Source organism: Trichosurus vulpecula, chromosome 5, assembly GCF_011100635.1.
Source record: "Trichosurus vulpecula isolate mTriVul1 chromosome 5, mTriVul1.pri, whole genome shotgun sequence".
In the NCBI taxonomy this organism is placed as follows: domain Eukaryota; kingdom Metazoa; phylum Chordata; class Mammalia; order Diprotodontia; family Phalangeridae; genus Trichosurus; species Trichosurus vulpecula.
Genome location: NC_050577.1, coordinates 265,436,547 through 265,447,093, shown reverse-complemented (window position 1 = coordinate 265,447,093; position 10,547 = coordinate 265,436,547).

Genomic DNA, 10,547 nt, shown 5'->3' with positions numbered 1-10,547 from the left:
ACAATATTATTCCATTACATTCATGTACCACAATTTGTTTAGCCATTCCTCAATTGATGGGCATCCCTTAGATTCATGAGAAAGGGAAGAATTCATGACCCAACAAGAGATAGAGAGCATTACAAAATACAAAATGGATAATTTTGATTATGTTAAATTGAAAAGTTTCTGTACAAACAAAGCCAATGCAACAAAGATTAGGAGGGAAGCAGAAAATTGGGAAAGAATCTTTACAACCAGTGACTCTGATAAAGGCCTCATATCTAAAATACACAGGGAACTGAGTCAAATTTATGGGAATATAAGTCATTCCCCAATTGAGAAATGGTCAAAGGATATGAACAGGCAGTTTTCAGAGGAAGAAATTAAAGATATCTATAGGCATATGAAAAAAATGCTCTAAATCACTATTGATTAGAGAAATGCAAATCAAAACAACTCTTAGGTACCATATTTCTCCTGTCAAATTGGCTAACATGAAAAAACAGGAAAATGATAAATGCTGGAGAGAATGTGGGAGAATTGGAACACTGTTACATTGTTGGTTGAGTAGTGAACTGATCCAGCCATTCTGGAGAGCAATTTGGAACTATGCCCAAAGGGCTATAAAAATGCACAAACCCTTTGACCCAGCAATATAACTTCTAGGGCTATATCCCAAAGAGATCACACAAGTGAAAAATGGACCAGTATGTGCAAAAATATTTATAGCAGCTCTTTTTGTGGCAGCAAAGAATTGGAAATATTTCTTTCTTTCTAAAGCTCCTTGGCTTTTCCAGGCTTCCTTGCTGGGGCTGGCTATAACATCTGGCTTGGAATCCTGCCTCCAATGTTGCCAGGTCTGAGGACCTACTGTCTGCACTTGGACTTAAGAAGGACAAACAAAACAGATCAGAAAATAACCCTAAACCCATTTCTCCGGGCCACAGGGCTTAAAAGTTGGGGAGGAGTGGCAAGTAATCTCTCCCTTCATCCAGGTTCAGTTTATGGTCCCCATGCTGTGAATAGAAAGGACCTTCACCCACTCTGGACATGGTGGGAAAGAGAGAGACAGAGTGTTCCTGCCTAGTCATTTTAAAGATGCACCCTGTTCCAACTATGCAGAACATCAAAAGGCTGTTCCTATCTATGTGGTAGGGCAGCAAAGAAGGTCTTTCCCCAGGAAATAGTTCCTGGCCTCTCCCACGAGGTGCCTCTATGTCAGGTGATCTGGGCATGTGCAAAGCCCAGTTATGTTTGCAAATGCAGTAGCTTCTCCACTTGAAAAGATTCTGCTCCCCACTCGGGTATGTTGACTACTTTCCTTCAGGCTTCCTTCACTAAGAGGAGTAAGCTCAGTGTCCCTTTTATCAGCCTAATCAGCCCAATTAGCCCACTTCACTTTCAGGACCTTCATAAAGTCTGCCCCTCTCTGACATTTTCCCCATCTGAGTGAGCCCTGTACTCTAGATTCTGGAACTGTGCAGGAAAGTGATAGGGAGGGTAAAGCTAAGTCAGAAAAAAACCTCTAAACCCAACAACAACCCAGAATGCTATGTACACACATATCCCTTCACACACACACACACACCCACGCACACACCACAGAGGCTTCTTTCAATTCACTTTCCTATATTCCAGGGACATTGCTTTGGGCTCCAAAGGAGCGGTCATTGCTATTTCCTGGGGTACAGAGGCTGGAAGCTGGAGGTCCACCCTTGGAGAGGATTTTTTGAGGAGCTAAAGAGTGAGAAAACAGATGGATTACTATGCACACACAGGCCCTAATTGGGTATCTATAGGTCTATGTGTGTATCAATGTATATATTTGTGCCATGTAAGTGAATGTAGTACGTATATCTGCGTATTATGTGTACAAGTGTCAATCAATCAGGAAGCATTGATTAAGTACCGGCTGTATGCTGGGCACTATGCCCTGTGCCAAGTAGGCACTGAGAATACAAAGACAACATTGAAATAGTCCTGGCCCTCAAGAAGCTTATATTTCTATGTCTGTGTCAATGTTTGGCTGCTCTCTTTCTCTGCCAAAATGCTTATGGAGTTAAGGTGAGGGGACAGTGAGCAAAGGGCTTTGGGAGACAGCTAAAGGCAGTGAATCTTTCCTGCTTGGCCTTTTCCTACTATATTTTACTATACCAGTGGTATAGTAGAGAGAAGGCTGGCTTTAGAATAAGAAAGACCTACGTTCAAATCATACCTCTGACACACAGGATGCCTTAGAATAGGAAGGAATCTTAAAGGTTATCTTGTCTGACCCTCCTGTTTTATAGATGAGGTATGGGACATATCAGGTGCATTTTTATTTTTATTTTATTGTACTCCATAGAAAACTCGCAGACACAGAGGATTCCCAGGAGCCTGTAAGCATAAACACACAAAGTACTCAAATGGCCCATCGGTCCCATCCATCAGAACTGAACTGGACCATTTGCTATTTGAGCAACACTTGTGACATTCCAATAACATTCCTCTTTCTTGTAGAATCTTACAGAATTTCCTCCAAACTTTTTCCTATTAATGGACCTGATTTTCCTCTCTGGGGAGGAAGTCTGATTCTTTCGCCACTTTTCAATTATTTCACTGAATCAGAGTTGGAAAAGACCTCAGAGGTCAACTGGTTTGCTTGAAAAGAAGTCTCTGATACCGCTACCCAGAATGCCTCTAGTCCCAACCTTGGAATAGTGGTCAGCTCAACCCATGATAGTAAAGTTCTGCACAGAGCCTTTGGCTTTGATCGTGTTCTGGCTTCAACCCCCACCTTTTTCCACTTCTAGCAAGGTCAAAGTCTCTTGTCCTTTCAGTCTCACTGGACTGGCCTATCTTCTATCTCTCCTCCTCATCTATGCTTCCCAGGGTTGGAGTCAGAGTCTTTCTGGGTAGTTTGCCTTCAGTTCAGGTCTGAAATGCTTTGGGATCTCAGGGAAAGTTAGAGAAAGATTGTTTGACACATAGACCTCCTATCCTTCTCCTCCCACCCCCTTTTGCTCCAGAAGGTTGGTTGCATTGCTCCTGAAAAATCATGGAAATGCCGGGGAAGCAAGGATGTTGAAGGGCCTTGAAACTGTCTCATGAGGATTGGTTCAAAGAGCTGAGGATGCTTAGTTTGGAGATGTGAAAATATGAAATGTGGTGATGGGGGGAAAGACTTGATAATAGTCTTCAACTACTTGAAGACTTATCATGTAGGAAAAAGATTCTATTTGCTCTCCTTGTCTTTTTAAAAAAATGATCACAAATATACTAATTTACTCCCCCTAACACATGGGAAGCATAATCCTCCTCTCACCCTTTATCACTTTAATCTCTGAGGAGGGGAAGGGGTTTGGGTTCCACAGAGCACAATCCCAGCTAAAATCCAAATTCCATCTGGGGCTCAATCCTAGGTACCCTAGCTTCTAGGGCTTTTGTGCTGAGATGAGTGACTGCTGAACCAACCCACCTGCAAGTCTGGATCTGAGGTCTCCATGGCTCAAACTACCAGCATCTGAAACTGAGGAGGACAGACAAGACAGAACACAAACAAAAACCACCACCACCCCACCCCACCCTGGCCCATTTCTTGGAGCCAGGGTAAAAGAAAAAGAATGGGGGGGGAAGTCTTTTCCCTCTCACCTATAAGGTTCTTGGCATCCCTGCTGTGGGTGAACTGTGGTCTTTAGCCTCTGGACACAATAGATAAGTGTGACCAAAAACAAGATAGAAAAGAAAAGAGAATGACCAGTTCAGTCTTACCAGTTTTTTTCCCAAATGATTTCATATTCTTTCATCGATGTGTCACAGCAGGATACTTATTAACAGACACAGGAATTATATGGGAGTGCACTTGGTTAAGCCACTATCAATCATATGCTCACAGACCCTAGGATTTTATCTGAGAGATTTTTTGTGATTAATGACATAAAGCAGCCTTTCTTAATGAATCAGTTTTTATGCAATCTATTTTACATAGCCAAGACTTATGATAAAAATGAAAGCAGGGAGTGAATCATATGATTTCATGAGGTTCTTTGTAGAATAAAAGCTTGATACTATCACATTTATTCTTATACCAGGGTAAGGAAACTGTTACAAATCTTTAACTGATTAGAGAGACAAAGGCCCTAATTCTGCACCTATAGAAGGGACACCCACATAGACACATCACATCAGAACTGTCTTCAATCTCCCATCTGCAAAAAATAATTAAACCACTTTAAAAATCTCAGGGACAATATTGGGAAAGCACGTGCATCTTTTGTTTTTAAATTAGATTTCCTTTTATATACAATATTATATAAAAATGAAGTATAGTGTAGAGGAAATAGTGCTGACCTTGGAGTTATAAGACAGTGCAGTAGAGTTCAAATTCTTAAAAAAAAATTTTTTTCTGAATTTTGAGTTCCAGATTCTCTCCTTCCTTCTTTCCCCTCCCCTCTCCTTGAGAAGACAAGTAATTTGATAGGGATTATACATGTGTAGTCATGCAAAACATTCCCACATTAGCCATGTTGCAAATGAAAACACAGACCAAACTACCCCAAAGAATAATAAAGTTTAAAAAATGTGTTTCAGTCTGCATTCAGTTCTCTCTCTGAAGATGGATAGCATTTTTCATCATAAGTCCTTCAGAATCATCTTGGATCATTATATCGTTAAGTCATTCACAGGTGATCATCATACAATATTGCTGTTACTGTGTACAATATTCTCCTGGTTCAACTCATTTCACTTTGCATCAGTTCATTTAAGTCTTCCCAGGTTTTTCTGAAAGCATATGGCTCATCGTTTCTTATAGCATAACAGTATTCCATCACAGTCATATACAACTTGTTCAGCCTTCTCCAATTGATGGACATCCCTTCAGTTTCCAATTCCTTGCCAACCTAAAAAGAGCTGCTATAAATATTTTTGTACATATAGGTTCTTTTCCTTTAAAAAAAAATCTCTTTGGGATATAGACCTAGCAGTAGTATTTCTGGGCCAAAGAGTATATGCAGTTTTATAGCCCTTTGGACACTGTTCCCAATTGCTCTCCAGAATAGTTGGATGAGTTCACAACTCAACCAACAGCGTCCCTATAGTCTCACCAGCTTTAAAGAAGTCAGTTCAGTTAGTCAAAGGAGGTTATATCCACCCATATAGTAGGGGATGCAGAGGCCTCCATGTTAGGCAATCTGGTCATGCTACAAGGGTCCCTCATGGGCACCTCCGCTTTAGGAGAACTGGTCATGCTTAGACTTGCCCAGGTCACACATTTTCCTGTTTGAAATTTGTTGTCTCAGGCAAATGTGCAGGGGTGTGTGTGTGTGTGTGTCTGTGTGTTTTAAACAATCTTCATTCCAAATTCAATTCAGTTTTCTGTGATCTCTGGAGAGGCATAAGCAATATCCATTTACTTGCTTCCCCAGCACCCTACGGAAAAGTCTTAAAATAGCCAATATTGTATCATATGCAATTCTATATGTACAGATGAAAATCACAATTATATCCAAATATTGAGTTTTGTAAATTCACAGAACAAGAAACATTTCACAAAGTTCCCCAAATAAGACAACAAAATCAGAAGGATTTTTATAAAGTTTACCAAATATCTCTGCCTGCTTAGCCTTAGCCTCATAGGATCTTTCTCAACTCCTGAGCAAAAGAAAGAACAAAGACAAAGAAAACTGGCTTCTGTCTTGAACAGAAACCTGGTCCACACTGAATTTTTCAAACTACATGGAGCTTTCCTTACAGGGATTTGGGACCTGGCATCAATTTAGCATTGCCCTTTTCTCAAATGAGAAAACTGACCTAGGTAGAAATTCTTCCAATAATTTCCTCAGTACATAAAGCCAATCAACTGGGATCATCACAAAAAGTGTCCCTTTCTACACAGGGCACACCAAAACACCAAAGTGTGCCTTTCCTAGATAGGGCACACCAAAAATTCTCCAAGGATCCCTCTAGCATAGGCAATCTCATAGAGGTCTAGGCAGTTTCTTCCAGGATCCTTATTCCAAGGGTTACCCAAAATTTCCCCTTGAATCCTTGCAAACTTAGCTCTTAGGACAAGAAGATGAATAAGTTCAGTTACAGAAATAGCAAAGAATGTCAGCTACTCGTGGTCTCTAAGTCTAGGCATTCTTACCCTAAGAAATTATAGGGCATTGTGCTTTCACAAAAAAGCAAGTAGTCTAGGTCTGCTTAAATGTAAAATGAAAAATGTGAATGTTTCTGCTAGACAGTAGCAATCTGGTGATTCCAGATTTCTCACGTTAAACTGAACATTAGTACTTACATAGGACAGGGTGATACAGAACTTATTAGTAACTCAAACCTTATACAGAATTCAATAGCACCAAAGTATCAATTTTTGTTTTCTTATTTTATAATTTTTTGAGGGGGGAAGGCAAGGCAATTGGGGTTAAGCGACTTGCCCAAGGTCACACAGCTAAAAGTATCCATTTTTAAACAACTAAACAATCATTATATGAAAAGTGTGCAAAAATTACATTAATGTAACTGACTTGTGAGGAAACACTCGCCAGAAAAAAAATCAAATGTACATTTATAGCCTAAATCTTTTTTCCCAATTTCTCTAGGATTTTGCAGCATAGGGTATCTCAAAATAACAAAGTCATGGTCCCCCCTAAAAGTCTTTATGGGTTCCCCACAAAGCAAAAGGTCCAATTTTATCCCAGACAAGGCATCACAGGTTAAGTTGGGCTACCGTGGCCCTCACTGTCTAAAGATTAGGTGCTTTTCCATCGGCAAAGCTCAGCCCCCAACACCCTGAGGCCCATTTCTCAGAGCTGGAGTAAAAGAGAGGGAGCAGGGAAAGAAAAGTCCTTCTCACCAATTCAGTGTCATGAACTGAGTTCATGACATCCATGCTGTGGGTGAATTGGGATCTTAACCCTCTGGATGCAGCAGATAAGGATGGTTAAAAAGCCATTGGAAAAGAAAAAAGTGACCAGCTTAGTCTCACCACTCTTAAAGTCATTCAAAGGTCACTCATCCTGTTGTTCATTTTTCATTTTCAAAGAGGACTATTGACATCATGGGGTCATGTCTTGACTCTTGTGTGGATTGGATTTGAGTGAGGCAGAGTTGCACAAGGTCATCGGCCTCACTCATTCTTCCAGAATCATGTAAATCCAGTGGCAAGACAGAAGTCAAGACAACTGGCAATGGGCCAGGATGCAGTGGATGACCTTGGTGTCTTCCATGTATAACCATGCTCTGAGTCCTCCACAGCGTCTACTTCAGCTGCTTTCATGGCTATTGGAACAAATTGTTCTCATCCACCCATTCTGTTGGGGGAAGTCTTCACATGCTTGGGCTAGACATCCCTTAACCCACCCATGCAGTAGGGGATGTAGAGGCTTCCATGTTAGGCTGAAGGACAGGCTGAGGGATTTTCCTCTCTTCCTTCTATAGCAGAGGTTCTTAAACTGCATTCATAGGATAGATTTCAAAGGCATCCTTGAACTTGGATGGGAGGGAAAAAGTCACCTCTTTATTTTCACTATCTTTAACCAAAATTTAGTTTTTCCTTTAATCACTGAGAAGGGCTTCAAACTGCAAACTTACCAGGCTGCTAAAGGGCTCCGTGACACAAGAAAATGAAGAACCTCTGTGTTAAAAAGTCTCTCTTTTCAAATGCAATGCAGTGATGTCCAGAGAGATGACCAGATTCAAGGAGTTTATGGTATTGAGTCATTATTTTCATTTATTTGTTTTGTAGATTCTCTCCATCAGATCATGAGCAGATTGATTCCCAGCAACCTCTTACTCCCATAACCACCCAGGAAGCTTCTGGGCCATCTCTTCATTACTCTTAATCAGCATGTACCCAAGGAATACAAATTTATTTTCACAGAAACCCCTACGGTAAAGTTAGTATGGCAAATCCATACTGAAGACAGTACCATAGTAAAATTAAACCTTTCCAATCTGTTATAAGTGGGTGTGCGTGCTTATGTGTGCACGTGCGTGCGTGCATGCGTGCATGCATGCGTGCATGTGTGCATGTGTGTGTGTGTGTGTGTGTCTGGCGGGTGTCATTCAGCATTAAGATAAGACATAGTGTTAGGAAAATAGGAGGTAATGGTGGTCTCATTGTAACCAGCCCTAGGCAGATCTTCTCTCATGCCCCTCCCTAGGGTACTGTGTTCAATTCCATTCTAGAAAGGACTTTGGCCAGCTTGTGAGAACCCTTAGGAGAGAAAGCAGAAGGATGAGACTACGACATATGAGAACTGGTTAAAGGAACTAGGGTTGTTTATCTTGGGGAAAAGATAAACATGGCAGGAATGAGGAGGGGGGAGGAAAAAGGGCTGATATGAAATTTCTCTTTAAATATTTGTCCTGTTCTGCTTATCCCAGGAAGAACTAGGAGCATAAATTTGCTCAGCACATTTCATTAGGGTGTGTGCCTGTGGGATTTTTTTCAGTTAAATATTTTTTGAATATTCAATCATAAAGGACATTTTTATCCATCCAACAAACTTAATTTTTTAAATCAGCGGCTAAACTTTACTTTTAAAAATGCAGACTTTGCAAAGAGTTCCTTTGAATATAGGGTGGGGTCCAGAGATCTGTAAAGGGTCTGTGGATAGATTTCAGGGTGTCCCTGAACTTGGATGGGAAAAATATATTGTTATTTTCACTAACCTCTAACCAAAATTTATCATTTCCTTCAATTATTTAAAAAAATTATTCTGAGGAATCTATAAGTTCTCCCCAAACATGGACCAAAGTGGCCCATGACCCCCCCAAAAGGTTAGGAACCCCTGTTTTATGTAATCAAATTCTTTCCCTTACCCTAAAAGAGAAAACAATATTTTCAGTCTCACCTTCATGGATTAAAAAAAAGGATCTTCCTAGCTGGACCTTGCTCCTGTATTTGTCCATGCCAAGCTGGCAGTAGAGTTTAACTTCATTTTGGTCTTCCTATCCTATAGCAGCCTGAGCCTCAGGTCACATGCAACAGAAAATAAACTGAGTAGAGGAATCACAGGGGCAAAAAAAAAAGATTTAGTTGATTTTTCCCTGACTTGGCTGTAGCAGAGAAGGGCAAAGAAGAGGAAGTTGGGGACAGGAAAGAGGAGGGCTCTCTGCCTCCCTATCCTTTCTACTGAGCTCCACCAATCACAATCACCATGAATCTGGAAGAGGAGTGTAGAAGGGCAGAGACTCCAGAGAGAATCTAGCCATTAGATCAGCCTCATTTTTTCTTACACCAGCCCTAACTAGAAGTTGGAGAAGGGGAGTAAGTGTGAAGCCATAGGAGGAAGCATATGTTCATAGCTGCACTGCTACATGGGGCTCCAGAGACTGGGAAAACTACCCCTGGTGGGCTCTAGATATAGGGCAACACACCATGGAGAGGGCTGCTGGCACAGTAGGATGTGCCCCCTGCCATTGTCCCAGGAATACCTGGCAAGCCCAACATGGACATGCGTCTGTCTAGGAACAATATATAGACAGTGAAGAGAGGTAGAATAAATTCTGATTAAGAAAAATACCTCCTAATTAGAACTAACCAAAAATACAGTGGGCCCCCCAGGAGGTGATATGATCCCCCTCACTAAAAGTTTTCAGGTTAAGCCTAAAAGACTACTTGTTATTGTATAGGGTCAAATAGTACACTCTCATTATTTTATAGAGGGATTTAGATTAGATGGCTGCAGAAATCTTTTCCAGTGACAAAATTTGGTCCCTAAAGTGTTCATAAGGTAGCCGAGGTGGTGAAATGGAGAGCCGGACTGGAGGTAAGAAGAGCTGAGTTCAAATTCCACTTCAGACACTTACTGCCTCTGGGGTGCAGGCAAATCACTCCATCTCTCTCTCCTTTGGTTTCCTCATTTATAAAATGGGATTGATAACAGACCTACCTCACAGGACAGGTGTGAGAAGCCTTTTCTGAACCTTAAAGTGCTATACAAATGCTAGCGATATGAAGGTCCCTTCTTGCTGGAACACTCTAATTGGTTATTTTTATTAATTCAGTGTGTCTCAACATCCACTCCCCCCGACAATAAGGTCTTCAAAGGCAGAGATTATAAATGTTTATTAATATGCACAGCATTCATCTATGGAGTAAAAGAACGGGAAATTTTAGGGAAATCGCTTCAAGGTTTTTATTTGGATAAGAATCTTGGATACCATGTTTATGGTGTTGTCTCACAACTTCCAACCTGGAGGGTTAGAGGATGAGCTTTTCGTTATATTTAAAGACCGAAAGTAGACATTTAAAAATATATCTTATTGCAAATGACTTCCCATAACTTCCTCACCATTCTTTAGTTTGGAGAATTGGGAACCGATTATATTTGTTGGTTAAATATTTGGAAGGAGCTCCTTGTCCTCTTGCGCGTCAGCCAAAAATTGCTGAGACCTAGTTGCTGTCGGTCCTGGACATGCAATGCGACTGGGTGTAATGGAAAGACTGCTAGTTGTAGAATTTGAAGACCCAGATTTGGATCCTATCTTTGCTACTAACTAAATGTGCAACGTTGTACAAATCACTTCAATTGTCCGAGTCTCAGTTTGCTAGTCTGTAAAATGGGGAGAAGAGTACT